This window comes from Protopterus annectens, chromosome 3.part1 (genome assembly GCF_019279795.1).
Source record: "Protopterus annectens isolate FY-2018-M chromosome 3.part1, PAN1.0, whole genome shotgun sequence".
NCBI classification, from domain to species: Eukaryota; Metazoa; Chordata; order Ceratodontiformes; family Protopteridae; genus Protopterus; species Protopterus annectens.
The window spans coordinates 460516176-460530404 of NC_056732.1; positions in this window are offsets into that span (position 1 = coordinate 460516176).

Genomic DNA, 14229 nt, shown 5'->3' on the forward strand with positions numbered 1-14229 from the left:
ATATGCTAGGCATGCCGAAAGGCATTTTAATAGCAAAAAGAAAAAGAAAGCCCAAGTATTTTCTGTAGAAGATGGAGCAGATGTTTATGTAGTACAGTCTGGGGAAAAGGGCAAGAAAAATGCCCAGGGAAACAAGCAATCTGATCAGCCATCAGAAGACTTTGAAGGACGAAAGAAAAGGCGTGAATGTTTCAGGTGTGAAAAAAGGGACACTTGGCAAGGGATTGCAAGAAAAACAAGAAGGCAACCACGGAAGATAAGGAGGGTGAGGACTGACTATATGATAGTCAGGAATCACTAGAAGGGGACAGCAAAGAAAGGACAAATGAGAATGTGATAGAAGGAGTAGAGGATGTGACAGAAGAAATAGAGGAAGTGCAGGAAGTTACGGATAGTGAAGAAAATGAAATATTGATTTTAGCTTGATTGAGCTTAGAGCTCTATTTAGCAGACACAAAACCAGAAGGTGCACTCTTGGTAGAAGGGAGGGGGGTTAAATTTTTGTGTGACTCAGGGGCATCATGAACCCTGATACATCCCTCCAAACTACCAGAAAACTCAGACATACCTGATTACATACTAGTAAAAGCAGCTAATGGACAGCTGTATCGGGAGTCCCTCTCCCGTAAAATTGCGATAACTGATCCTGTTTCAGGATTGACCCAGAAAACAAAAACTGTTGTTTCTGCAAAATGCCCAGTAAACCTCTTGGGTGGAGACCTTATGCAGCTATTTGGTATAGCAGTAGTTCCGACCATGCAGGGTATGGAAGCACAGCAACAAATTGATACCTTTGCAGTGCAATCGGAGGGTGAAGTGTTTTATTGGTACAGTAAAGACATGGTTACAACTGGTCCAGGGACTGTGACCAAAGAATTAATGAATATAGCCATCAGTAAGTTCCCCTCCCTTGACATTGACAAACAGCACCTGTTGCACTGTACTCTGTATTACTGCAACACACCAGGACCTGATAAAGAATATGAGCAAGAATTGTTTAAAAACAGATTGATATTATGTAATCTGTACTGGGACATGGAAGGGAACAGTGTAGCCAGCTGTTCGTTGCCCCAGGAGTACTTTGCACTCTATAAATCTAATCAATTACCACATGTTTGCTTAACTAAGGACAAAAACATAGAATGGGCAGACCTAGGAGAAAAAGTCACGAGATGGGAGAAACAGACAGAATTAGAACTGTCAGAACAGGGAATACAAATACAGAAGCTGAATTGGATAACTCAGACCCACCCAGCCATACACTTGCAGTCTACGAAGAACAGCTGATTAGCATTCCTATTAAAGGAGGAAGAGAAAGCCTTATAGAATATACCAGAAACTCTCTGGTCAACAGGAAAGTCAGATGTAGGACTTATTCGTACAGCGGGACCAGTTACTATCACGCCAAAGTCATCATTTAGACCACGGAAAAGACAGTATCCCCTAAGAAAAGATGCAGAGGTAGGAATCATACCTATTATAGCAGCTTTACTTAGGGAAGGTGTGCTGGTGGAATCTCCCAATTCACCATTTAACACACCCTTATTTCCTGTTAAAAAAGCAAATGGAGAATGGCGTATGGTCCAAGATTTACAAGCTGTAAATGACGCATTTCTACTGTACATGTTTTCTGCACAAAAGTGGAAGAATCGAGGAATGATAACATCTACTGGCAAACCTATCAATCATGCACAGTTTATTCTAGATCTTTTAGAATCTATTCAGTTACCACAGAAAGTAGCTATTTGTAAATGCACAGCTCATAACCAAGCAACAAGATAGGATTTCAAAAAGTAATGCGAGAGCTGATACAGCTGCAAAGCAGGCAGCTTCAGAAGCATTTCTTTTGAATGAGGAACTACAACCCTCTGAGATTTTAGACTTAGAAATGTTAAAGACAATGCAGACACTCACTACGCAAGTTGAGAAAAAAAGATGGGTAAAACGAGGAGCAATTCTCGAAAAGGGGCTGTACATCTCTAAAGAAGGGAAACCGATATTACCATCTAATTAGTTTAGATATGCAGCTTTGTTGAGCCATGGGCAATGCTATGTCTCAACAGGGGTGATGGTACAGCTGGTGAACCGAGTGTTCACGACATATGGATTCACCAACTATTTTAAAAAATCTGGTGAACCGAGTGTTCACAACATATGGATTCACCAACTATTCTAAAAAATTTTGTTTGATGTGCCATATTTGTACCAAACATCATGCACAAGGGGCATTAAAGCCCAAGCAAGGGAGTTTCCCTACACCACCGTATCCGTTTCATACTATCTGTATGGATTTCATAGAATTGAACAAATGTAAAAAGAAGAAGTATTGTCTTATCATTGTAGATAATTTGAGAGGCATAATGGAATATTAAAGAATAAGTTAAGAAAATTAATAGCAGAAACAGAAAAGAATTGGGTGTACTGTCTGCCCCTGGCACTGTTGAGCATGAGAACTGTTCCGACTGCAAAAGGATTGACTCCTTTTGAAAAACTATTTGGAAGAGCTTATTATATACCCCAGTGGAAACCTCTCATGCCCACAGACTAGGAAGCTGACTGTACACTAGCCGAATATATGAGAAATTTGTTGAATTCTAAACATCTGTTGCAGTCAAATTCTGATTCAGATAAAGAACAAACCAAAACATTGGAAGTGGCAGTGATCCCAGGGAATTGGATCTGGGTGAAAACTGTTAAAAAGAAGAATTGGACGTCACCAAGGTGGGAAGGTCCATACCAGGTGCTTCTTTTGACACCCACTGCAGCAGAGTGAGCCTCTTGGATCCACCTAACGCACTGCAAACTAGTTAAGAACTTTTAACTGGACAAAAATCTTGTCACATGTCAAGAGCAAAAATGATAGCATCTAGAAAAATCCAAATAAAACTACTCGGAAAAGTTGGAGAAAACAGGAATGCAGAACAACCATTTCCTCAGAAGTATTGCATAATTATGCTGTTAACTGTACTAGTGACAATAATCTTTTTGTTGTGGCCATTCCTTTTCCCAGCCACAAAACCTGAACTGAATAAACGTGAAGTATTGCTCATAGACTGGCACCCAAACTTCATCACTTACCAGGCCATCAAATATGTGTATGCTGAGACATTCAATGTTTCGAATTGCTGGATTTGCACAGCTTTGCCGACAGCATACGGGGGGGTTATTAATGACGTCAGTCCCCTAGGAGTGAACGAGACCTGGGAAAACTTGATTTATGATACATCAACTGTTACATCACAAGATAAAATAGCATTGCACTTGTCTGTTCCACAAAAAGGGATTGTGTGTTTTTATAAAAATGATACTGTTTAGGTGGGTTGGAGCAATTGCAATGTGATTGATCCTTATAGATGCTACACTAAAGCTAATAACACAGGTTCTTATTGTAATACAAACTATGATTCATTTTTTGAATTGATGCACAAAACAATTGATGAAGTAAAACATGATCCTGTTCTTTATAAACAACTGTCTATAATTGATAGAAAAATATTTCATGCAGGACAAGTGTATATTCATAGTAAAGTTACTACGAAAGTAGAGGATTGTTATTTTGTATGTGGTAGGAAAGCATACAAGTGGTTACCTGAGAATTGGTCCGGCAGTTGTTTTTTGGGCTGCCTGTTTCCAGCCATACAACACACGGCAGACTTACCTCGAGGAAAAATTCGGAATGTCCGAGAGGTCGTCAAGAAACCCGTCAAGAAACCTGTAAATCCATTGGGGCAAATCAATGCATGCTGGAAAAGCCATCATTCTGTAAGAGATAAACTGGAAAACTTGGATTTAAGTGACAGTGTTATATCGTGTGCAGGTATATTACCAGCATATGGAGCAGTGAAATCGATCTGGGAGTTGTGAAAACTGTCTAAACTTCTCAAAGTAATGAGCAATGCAACTTTTTTTGCTCTAGAATTGGTGACTGATGAACTGAATGCCATGAGAACTGTAGTGCTTCAAAACAGCATGGCTCTCGACTTCACCCTAGCGGGGAGAGGTGGTACTTGCGCTTTAATCCAGGAGGAGTGCTGTTCATATATTCCTGACCGTAAAAACGAGATAGACAATCACCTTGAGGTAATTCAGCAAGTGTCGGACATGGCCAAACAAGGACCAAACCCACTGACAGACTTTTTCCAGAAATGGTTTGGGGGGTGGGGTACTATCCTAATCAACATCCTGATTGCCATTTGTGTAGAAATGATCCTACTGGGAGTATGTGTTTGCTGTGGCATCCCCTGCATGAAAAGACTGATCAAAGACCTTATAGACATGTCAGTTTCAGAAACCTTATATCAAGGTGCTGAGTTTGAAGAACTGTTAAAAAAATGAAAATGCTTTCATAAGTTTAAACTGAATGACTCTCTTAACTGCAAATCCTGAGTAGGAAGAGGTTAGGGGAAGAAAAACTGTTTATGCTTATTTTGAAAGTAAAATAAAAGTATTAAAAGGGGGGTAATGTTAGAAAAATATGTATTAGTGTATGTATTAGTAATATGCTTAGTGCATTTAAGGTTTGAAAATGGTTAACACATTTATTCTATTTCACACTGCATAAATCTGTACAAACTGCAGAAGCTTTCCAATCTTGTATTGTCATGAAATATGCGCAGTTATAATCTTTGCTTATGCTCTGGAAATTTACAGGGAAGCAGATAATTTCTGCTTGTGTCAGGAAAATAATAAATAGATGTATCACTTGTATTAATGTTATGAGATTTAGACAAGGAGTTCCGCTTATGCTGTGAGAAAATACACAGCTGCAGAAGCTATTAATAATAAGAACAACGACTGCTTGAAAATATATGAACTGCAATCAGCGTTTACTTGTGTCTAAGCTAGAAAAGTACCTTGAAATGTAACACATGCATTAGAACTACACAATAGAAGCTTGTAGCGGGCTAAAGCCCCCAAGGTCAGGTTGTTTTTCTCAAATGTTTTTCATAAATCCAGTCATGTCAGCAGAAAATCTGAGTAACATCTGCTGTAGAACAATACAGAAAGTTGTGTTTAATTATGTCAACTATAGAAAGCAATGTTTTGTAGAACAGTATAAGAAGAGCATACTTCCTGTTAGTAGTTAGGCAAAATCCTGTATGTGCATATTTTTGTCTCCTTGCTACAAGTAATAAGGTACCATACCTGAACCTTATGTGAATTGGTCTTTGAAGTTTTTTCCTTTGACACCTACATAAAACTTGAGCATGATAACCATGTTGTTACATATACCACTCCTGTATGTTGCAATCATATCTACCATTGGTGGAACTATTTTGTCATAGTTACTGACAGTTATACTCACATCATCATAAACATATCTACATTGTATACAAGCTCTGCATTTAATCATCCCAATATTCCTCCTACTACACTGTTCTACGCAGTCAAGGCTTTTTCAAAATAAGACTTCAAACTTCCATCACTTTTATAAACAACCTTGGAGTTATTTCCCAATCTACATAATATTCTAAAACATTCAAAAATGCCCTTCCAATTTCTTAAAATTATTTTACTCTCATTACTTCTGTTACTATAGAGACCACAGTCCTTGTAAAATCCTTGTCATTTCTATTAGTCATTTGCACATTGTCTGGACAACTTATAAAGTGTTGGTGTTTAGTGTCCCTGTCACATATAATTTTGTTTACTACCTTATCAACCAGTTCCTTTCTGTATTTCCTATCAGTTTTTTTTCAATTCCAAGTCAAACTGGCTGTCATTTCATACTAATTTGGACAGTCTCACCAGCTGTCCCTTGATTAATTTCTTCTTTTGCCAAAATGGATTTTTACTGTTATAATGTGAAAAAACTATTAAGGTATACAGCTTTCATAAAATGTTGGAACCTTATCTCAGTTCATTTACATTCTTTGAAATGATAACATCTAAATATTTTTTGCTATTAACCTTCACTTCATCTATCAATTCTAAAATGGTACTGGTTTTATTAGCATAATAAAAAAACTCTTTCATTTTCTACATCCTCCAACCAAACAATGAGAATGTCAACCAAAAAGTGCAAATACTTTATTGTAAAAGGCCAAAAAGATGATACAATTATAATTTTGTCTCCCACCCCCATAAAATTATAGTTGCAAAACTCAGAGCTGCTGCAGTTCCCATTGCCACTCCTGTTGTCTGTTTATAAGATTCCCCTTCAAAACAAAAGTCATATCCATGCATCCTGCAATTACATTAATGTTGTTTTGTACAAAATCCATATTTTAATGATGCCACAACAAACCTTTCTATCCCAATACTGTGTGGGATAGCCACAGACAAATCCTTCACATCTATCCTAACAAAAAGTGCTTGTTCAAGAAAAATGCATTCAGGCATTTTTCTTTTTTCAAGAATGCCAAGAATCTTTGAGACTATGCTATTAATACACATCCGGGACAATGTAATGAATTATGCCTTGTTAAGACAAAGGGTTCCAAATTCTGTTAAACAGAGTCTGATCATTGTTTTGCCAAAGGAGGGTAAGAATTTATACCTTCAGGTGTCGTACAGATCAAACTTGAACTACGATCATAACGATTTATGTTTATAATCACAAAGCAACTTGCAAAATTTCTGCCAGCAGTAATTTACCCTGATCAATGTGGATATACTCAAGGGCAAAACACTTTTGATAATATTCTGAGATCTTTATTGATAGTTTAAGATGCAGGCTTATCTGGAAAGCAATTAATGATTCAGAGCCTAGATGTTAAAAAGGCTTTTGATTGAATTAAATTGATGTATTTGAAAGTTTAAGGTCATTTGATGTTCCCCATCAGATGACAGAGTTAATACAATAGATATAAGTGGGTTCAGTGATGCAGGTAAAGCTTAGAACTTCTATATTTGCCCCAATAAACTTAATCAGCGGGACTAGGCAGGGGTTGCTATTCCCTCCTCTATTTGCATTATATTTTGAGCCCTTGGCTATAGCTATTTCATACTCTCCAATTGCAGTGTATATTCAGCATCAGCAATGTCTTAAAATACCTGTTTATGCAGAAAATATTTTATTAACTCTGGCAGACCCTGAGAGAGATTTTCAAAGCTTATTTTAAATTATACAGAAATGTGTTAAAATCTCTATCTACAAAATAAACTGGGACACAATGCAAGATGTTAAAGTCCATCAGGATACTGACTCTTCTCTTCTCTTTTACTAATATACACCCGACTATTAATTTAGGATAAATTAAAATACTTGGGAGTTTGGATTGCTGGCAATATAGAGAAATCTATGGATTTCTTCTATCAAAGAAGTTTAGCCAAGATTAAGAAAATTTGCATAAATGGAATAAGCTACATTTAGGTGTGGATCAGAAAGTACACGTTTTAGGGTGGATGTTTTGCCTTATATGTTATATTTATATTTATCTGTCCTTCTGGACTCTGATAGGAAGGGATAATTTTGTAGGGTTGACTAATTAGATGGCAAATTTGTTGAGGGGGTCCGCTTCCCCTTAAATAGCTTAGAATAAAATAACCCTCCTTTAGGGATAGGGAGGCTTTGCCACCCAGGAGTTGGAGAAATGTATTAGAGCAGCTTAACTCATTTTACTTTATAAAATACAAACTACAGAAAACAAAAGAATTTGGAACCCAAAAGACTGGTGAAAAATACATTCTTGGGGGATTTGTGGTTGTCACAGTAGTTGTATATGAATGACAATCGTGTGTTCCAATAGAGAGAGAAGTTAAAAGAGAGTTAGGGAGGGGGTGTAAGAAAGGGTGGAGGTTAGAGCTGCTGACATAGGGAGCAGGCAACAGGAAAAAGGAAAGAAATCAGCAGGTTTTAAATGATGGCAGTGAAGTACAAAACTGCAGTATTGGGATTAGTTGATGCAAGATGATGCTGATTTGTTCTAGGACAAAACAAAATTAGTATGTGACCTTAATTAAAGAGATAAAGTCTGTTATGAAGTGGTCCTAGCATATCTAGCTACTAAGCAGTGGTTTAATCAAAGAGCATGAGATAGGCCAAACTAGTTGGGATGGTCCGCTCCCATTACAAATGGGGAAAACATTAATGGGACCACCATTTCTGCCTTGCATAAACTGCTACAAGAGAAGGTCTAGAAAATTTCAGATAAGGTTAAAGAACTCTGAGAGGCCCAACTAGATACCATATTAACTAGGGAAGCATGGACTCAGATATGTCTCCAGCCAGGAAAGGCAATCAGATTCAGGAACTTCTGGATTTTCAGCTGAAAGTCTTTGCATGGATATTTTTACACTTCAAGTAGGCTTACTCACTTATTTTCAAATTTATTGAGGTTATGTTGGCAATGCAAAGAAGGGACACTAGCTGATTAGCAACATATATTTTGGAGTTGTTCAAAACTGGCATGGTTCAGGGATGGGATGGGTCAGCTGATCAGGAAAGTTACTGACTAGAAAACTGATAGCTGGCTTGAAAGGGGCTTTTTCTTGCGGTTATGGGATCAAATTGATTACCTTCAAACTTATGGGAACTGGTGGATATAGTGTGTTTATCAGCAAGGAAATGATTACTAGGAGATAGAAACAGGAGGAACCTCTTACATTTAAAGAATTAGTAAACTTAATGAAAGTGACTGGGGAAATCGAACAGGTGGTGCATAAAGATAACACCACCAGTTTTATACAAAGATGGTTAACCTGGATTAATTATTTGGAGGAGTAGGGATGGGGGGGTTGGAATCCTCATTTTGCCTTTAGAGCTAGGAGTCTTTATTGTCTGGCAGCCTTATTACAAAAATCATACTGTATACAAAGAACTTAGAAACCTCACCAAAAAGCAAATCAACAAAAGAAAAAATTCCACTGTGAGGCCCAATCCACCAAGCACTCTAACCCAAAATGTTCTGGCACACCATTAATAAAATCCTCCATCCTGGGAGACCTACTACCCCTAACCCCCACCCTAACAACACTCCTCAATAAAATGCCACACTTCTTATCTCTTACTTCATTGAATCTACCCAACAACTAACCCACACTGAATAAAATAAACATCCTCCCCACCTCCTCCTCCTTCACTTCCAATATTACCTCTTCCCCTACTTTCAATACCACCCCCTTTTCTATTATACCAGTCCCCACTGCTTATATAAAATCTCTGCTTAAACTAAAACAATGTTCCCTCTCTTCTAACAATCTACCCCCTCTCTTTCTTAAACTTGCAGCTACCTCTATAGCCTAGCCCATCTCAGTATTTGTAAACAGATTGATCCAAGAATCTACTGTCTCTGACATCTGGAAATCTTTCTACATCATACCACTACACAAAGGTGGAAACTCCACCGTTCCTTCTAATTTTAGACCCATAGACATTCCTTCCCCTCACTCTAACATCCTCAAAAAATGCATACACAATCAGCTCCTGAAATACCTAATTCAGGAAAACCTTCTGACTATATCTCTCAACCTCTTAGAGCAAGAAATCCAGAAAAAGCCATAAATAATGGGGGGGGGGGGGACAAAGGACCAAAAATCAGGATAATTTTTAAATATTGCTCTTACAAGCTAAGGAAGTAAACAGAATAACAGGCTTTGCATTAGCATGAATTCTCTGAAGGGTATGAAGTCTGGAACTCAAATGTCGGTAATTATTTTCTGAAATAAGTCTTCAATCATTTGCCAATGTTTTCCTAGAAAACCACAATTTTATGAAAAATGGACCAAAAATATGAGGCATAAATCTGGACATTCTGCAAAAATCAGTGCAGTTGAGAGGTATGCTTCTGACCCCCTCTCAACATGGTTTTAGGCCAAATTCACAGTACCTCCACTGACCTTCTGTCTTTCAGTCATAGTGTCACAGAGGCTAGAGACAAAACCCAACTGGTGGCCTATCTTTTCCTTAACCTCTCTAAAGCTTTCAATACTGTTTCTTACTCTAAGCTGCTAACTAAATTTCTGATCTCAACCTCTCTACCTCCACTATCCTCTGGTTCTCAAGCAATCTTTCTAATAGGTTACAATGAGTGAGATGGCAAACTACCTGCTCACCTATTCTATCTATCCAGACTGAAGCCCCCCAAGGCTCTATTCTAGGGCCTCTACTTTTCAGCATCTTTACTAATAACCGCCACTCATCCTGTAGCACCTCCTCCCTTATACAACACACTGATGATTCTGCTCTTATTTCCTTCTCTGATAATATCACTCACCTCCATTCCATTACACAAATCTCATTTCTCTAAATAGAAAAATGGCTAACTGGTAACCAGCTCATCCCAAACCCTAAAAGAACAAACTCCTTCTCTTCATTCCTAAATATTTTGCCCATCATAAGACCACCTTCACCATCTCATCTCTTGAAAACATTATTATTAAAGCTGTATCACACACTAAGCTCCCTGGCATCATAATTGAAGACCAATTAAAATTTGACTTCCATATTCAACAATGTATTAAAAAACAGATCAAAAATTGGGAATACTCTATAGAAATAAAAAAAAAATTCCTCTCTCCTGACTCCAAACTTTCTGTGGCACAAACATTCCTCCTACCTTGCTTTCTGTATGTCTCTCCTATACTTACACATCTACAATCTACCTTAGTAACCAAACTCAAACAAACATACAACAAAATGCCTGGATTTGCCAGCAACCAACAGTACAATTGTCACCACTGCCTTGCCCAAAAACAGCTGCAGTGACTTGAATTCCCCTAACCACTACTTCTATCTCAGCTACAAATCAGTGACTCCTTAATAAATAAACCCTTGGGCTGTCCTTCCCTCTCCACTCTAGTATTCCTCTATACCCCTACTTGTACTGTCTGTAGTGCCAGTCAACTCATTCTTGACACATACAAACCCAATAAAACCATAGGCAAACTACTCTACAAAACACTGTGTCTCAAGCCTGGAACAAACTTCCCTCAAATATTCAAAATATCAAATCCACTAACAGCTTCAGAAAAGAACTGAAAAGCTACTTTACCAACTTGAGTTCCTGCCCTTGCCAGGACCATACCTAATTACCCCCCCCCTTCCCTAAAACCTATATCTCATAGGTAAATACAGAATAAAAAAAAAATAAAACAAAATTCTGTCATATTGATGAGAATCTATTGGCTTCTTCACTGTACATAGATACATGTAAATAGCAACACTTCTGTGCCATGTTGCCTAACTAGATAGTATTTATGCAATGTAATGTAATGCTAATAAAAATATTAAAATTTTCCACTCTAGACTTACCTAAGTAGTTAATCTTGTGTTACTTACTCAAGTCTATACTCACTCCATATAATTGTCAATTTTTCAAATTGTACAGGTCTGAATGTATGAAATTGCTACTGGTGTAATCTTGACCTTTTGTAATTTTTGTGATATTTTGGAGCTTTTATCCTTGAACTGAAACTGGGCCTTTGGCTCAGTTGGACTAACCTGATTAACAAATGACAACTAAATAAATTAATTAATAAATAAATATGTTAGACCACAGCCATTATTCCATTATCCCAAATTTCAAACACCACATCCCAAGGCCACTGTTATCCCATTTCAGTATTATCCACTTTCTGTAAGGTATTAGAAAAAAACTCTGATTGTTAGGCTAACATTTCATATTGACCAGAATAAACCACTGTGCCCCAAACAATGTGGATTTTACAAGACAGTAGTGTCTCCAGTGCTTTACTAACATTTATAGATAGAATTCACAACAGCATGGAGATAGCCAACTTGATTTGAACCATATTTATAGTCAAGGCCTCTAAAATAGCAAAAATCTATTCCAGACTCTTCCATATTACTGCTGTTGCAATGCTATATTTAGTTCTAGCATTATTACCAACATGGGCCATTCATGTGCACTTTAAGTCCACCACCATCTTCTCTTCCCTGGACACTTTTTGGGAGTCATGAGGAGAAAAACAAAATGCAAGAAATTGCTAAAGCAGCTGAAGTAATCGGTCTGAGGCTTGAAGACTTGAATAGTGCACCCCTCAGTCAACACAAAATTGAATTCATTAGCCATTGTTTTACCCTTATGGCACCAATATATTATGCTTAATATCAGGCATTGATCACCTGCTGAGATTCTGCTTAAGAGACCAAGACAAATTAAACAGTACAATGCACTAGCAGTAAACACTACAAAGTACCAATATTCATTCAAAAGGAGAGGAAATGCAAACTCTTTTTTAGGACACAACTGTGCAGTTTTGTTGCAGAACAGATATGTTAGTAAGCAATAAGCAAGCATCTGAGACAGAGTATCTATATAGGTAAGCCACACCATCTATTAGAGTGATAAGTTAATTTAAATGTACTTATGCAAAGCACTGCAGCTGAATCGAGATACCAGTTATAGAGGTACACTAGCAGAAAATAGTGTGTTGTGCTCCCATGCAAGAACAGCTTCTGATCTCCAGTGGCTGAGAATATGCAAAGTGGGTCAGAGTCTTCTCCTGTTCTACCCAGCTTACTGCAAACCAGATGACTATAATATGGACTATTTGACTGTACTTTTTAATATTATTATTATTATCATTTGGTTTATTTCTTGATATTTTTCACTTTCTTGTAAGTGGCTTATAGTTATTATTTCCCATTGTTTGTTGCTGCATTAGTAATTATCCTCTTATTGCACCAATTAGGTGTATGCAGGTACATCAACATTATTTGATTTTCAGTAAATAAGAAAGAAATAATATTACATCTATTAATACAAAAACAGACTTATGTACTGTAAATAGCCTGCAGCTAAGTCTAACCCAAAGAATATGTTGGAATGTGAAAGGAATGTCTACCACTTATAGTACCAAAATAGAATCCCATCAACTACACCAATATAACCCACATTTTGTATTTATATAATAAACCAAAAAGAAGTGAAACTTTGTGCCTAAGGTTTTCGAAAAAAATGGCTTACAAAATATCTGTAAATCTCAGCAGTAACTACTAAGAGAAGTGTAGCCAGATTAATAACCAAGAAAATACTCTGTGTGCAAAAGCAGATGCACCATGGTGAACATGGAAGGTGACTAATTCTACTGGGTACCACCACCTTAGGGCCTACTATCTTGATTAATTACTGTATTCCCAAATATGATGAAACACAGCCTCTGAAAACTCTATCAGACAAATTTAGGCAACTTCAACTCCTTTTGGAAAGTTTCATTAAGGGTAGGGGATGACTTCAATGTTGTGACTGGCCTGGAATGAGATATGATACCTAGCAGGTGAGTATGAGTTCCTCATCCCTCAAGAATGCTTAAAGATTTTATGTTAGAATTTGATTTGGTGGATGTCTGGAGAATATTCAAACCTACTGCTGATGACTATACGTATCTTAACACTTTCCAGGGTTTAGTTAGCAGATTAAATACATGGCTGGCCCCAAGAAAGTTCTCTGTAAGTGTAGGAGCTCCTTGATTATCCCAAAGGGAATATCTGGCTTCATTCACTATCAAGCAGCAGAGCAAAATTCCTACTACTATTTCAATATGGCAACCTCACCCAATGGTATTGAAAAACAGAAAAATCAGGGATTCCCTTGTTCACTGGGTTAGGGATCACTGCAATAAGTGCAAGGAAATAGGTAACAACAATTTTCGAGGTGACTGGAATTTCTTTAATAATTTATGTAGGAGAAGGATCTGTCATTCTGTAATCGGGAGCAAGCAGGAGAAGCGAGAAGAAAAACAAATACTTGAACAGTATTAAAATGGAAAAAAAAGTCCTGCTTGGGAAATTTAAAGCTGTATCAATTGGTGAAGAAATCATATGTCTGAAAACCAAATATATAACAATAACCCTATTGAGATTCATCAACACTATAAACTCCTATAGGAACCAATGCAAACTTGTCTCTACTACCTTCCTAGATTTATCTAAGACATTTGACATGGTATCTCACAAAAAACTTTTAACCTGTCTCTCTGACCTTAACTTCAACACCCGCACTCTGCTCTGGTTCAAAAGCTACCTAGGCAACCAACATCCGTCTGTCAAATGGATAAACTCCCTAACCCCCCACTCTCAGTCACCCTAAGCATACCCTGAGGTTCTTTCCTCAGCCACTTTTCTTTAATATTTTCATTAACCAACTTCACCTAGCTACCACAAAAGCTGATATAGACCAATATGCTGATGACACAACCCTCATATGCTCTGCACCCAACATCCAACTTCTTCAGCAAAAAGCCCAACTATCCTTCACTTATATCGAGAACTGGCTCAATAACTCACAACTTATACTTAACCACCCAAAAAAAAAAAAAAAAACT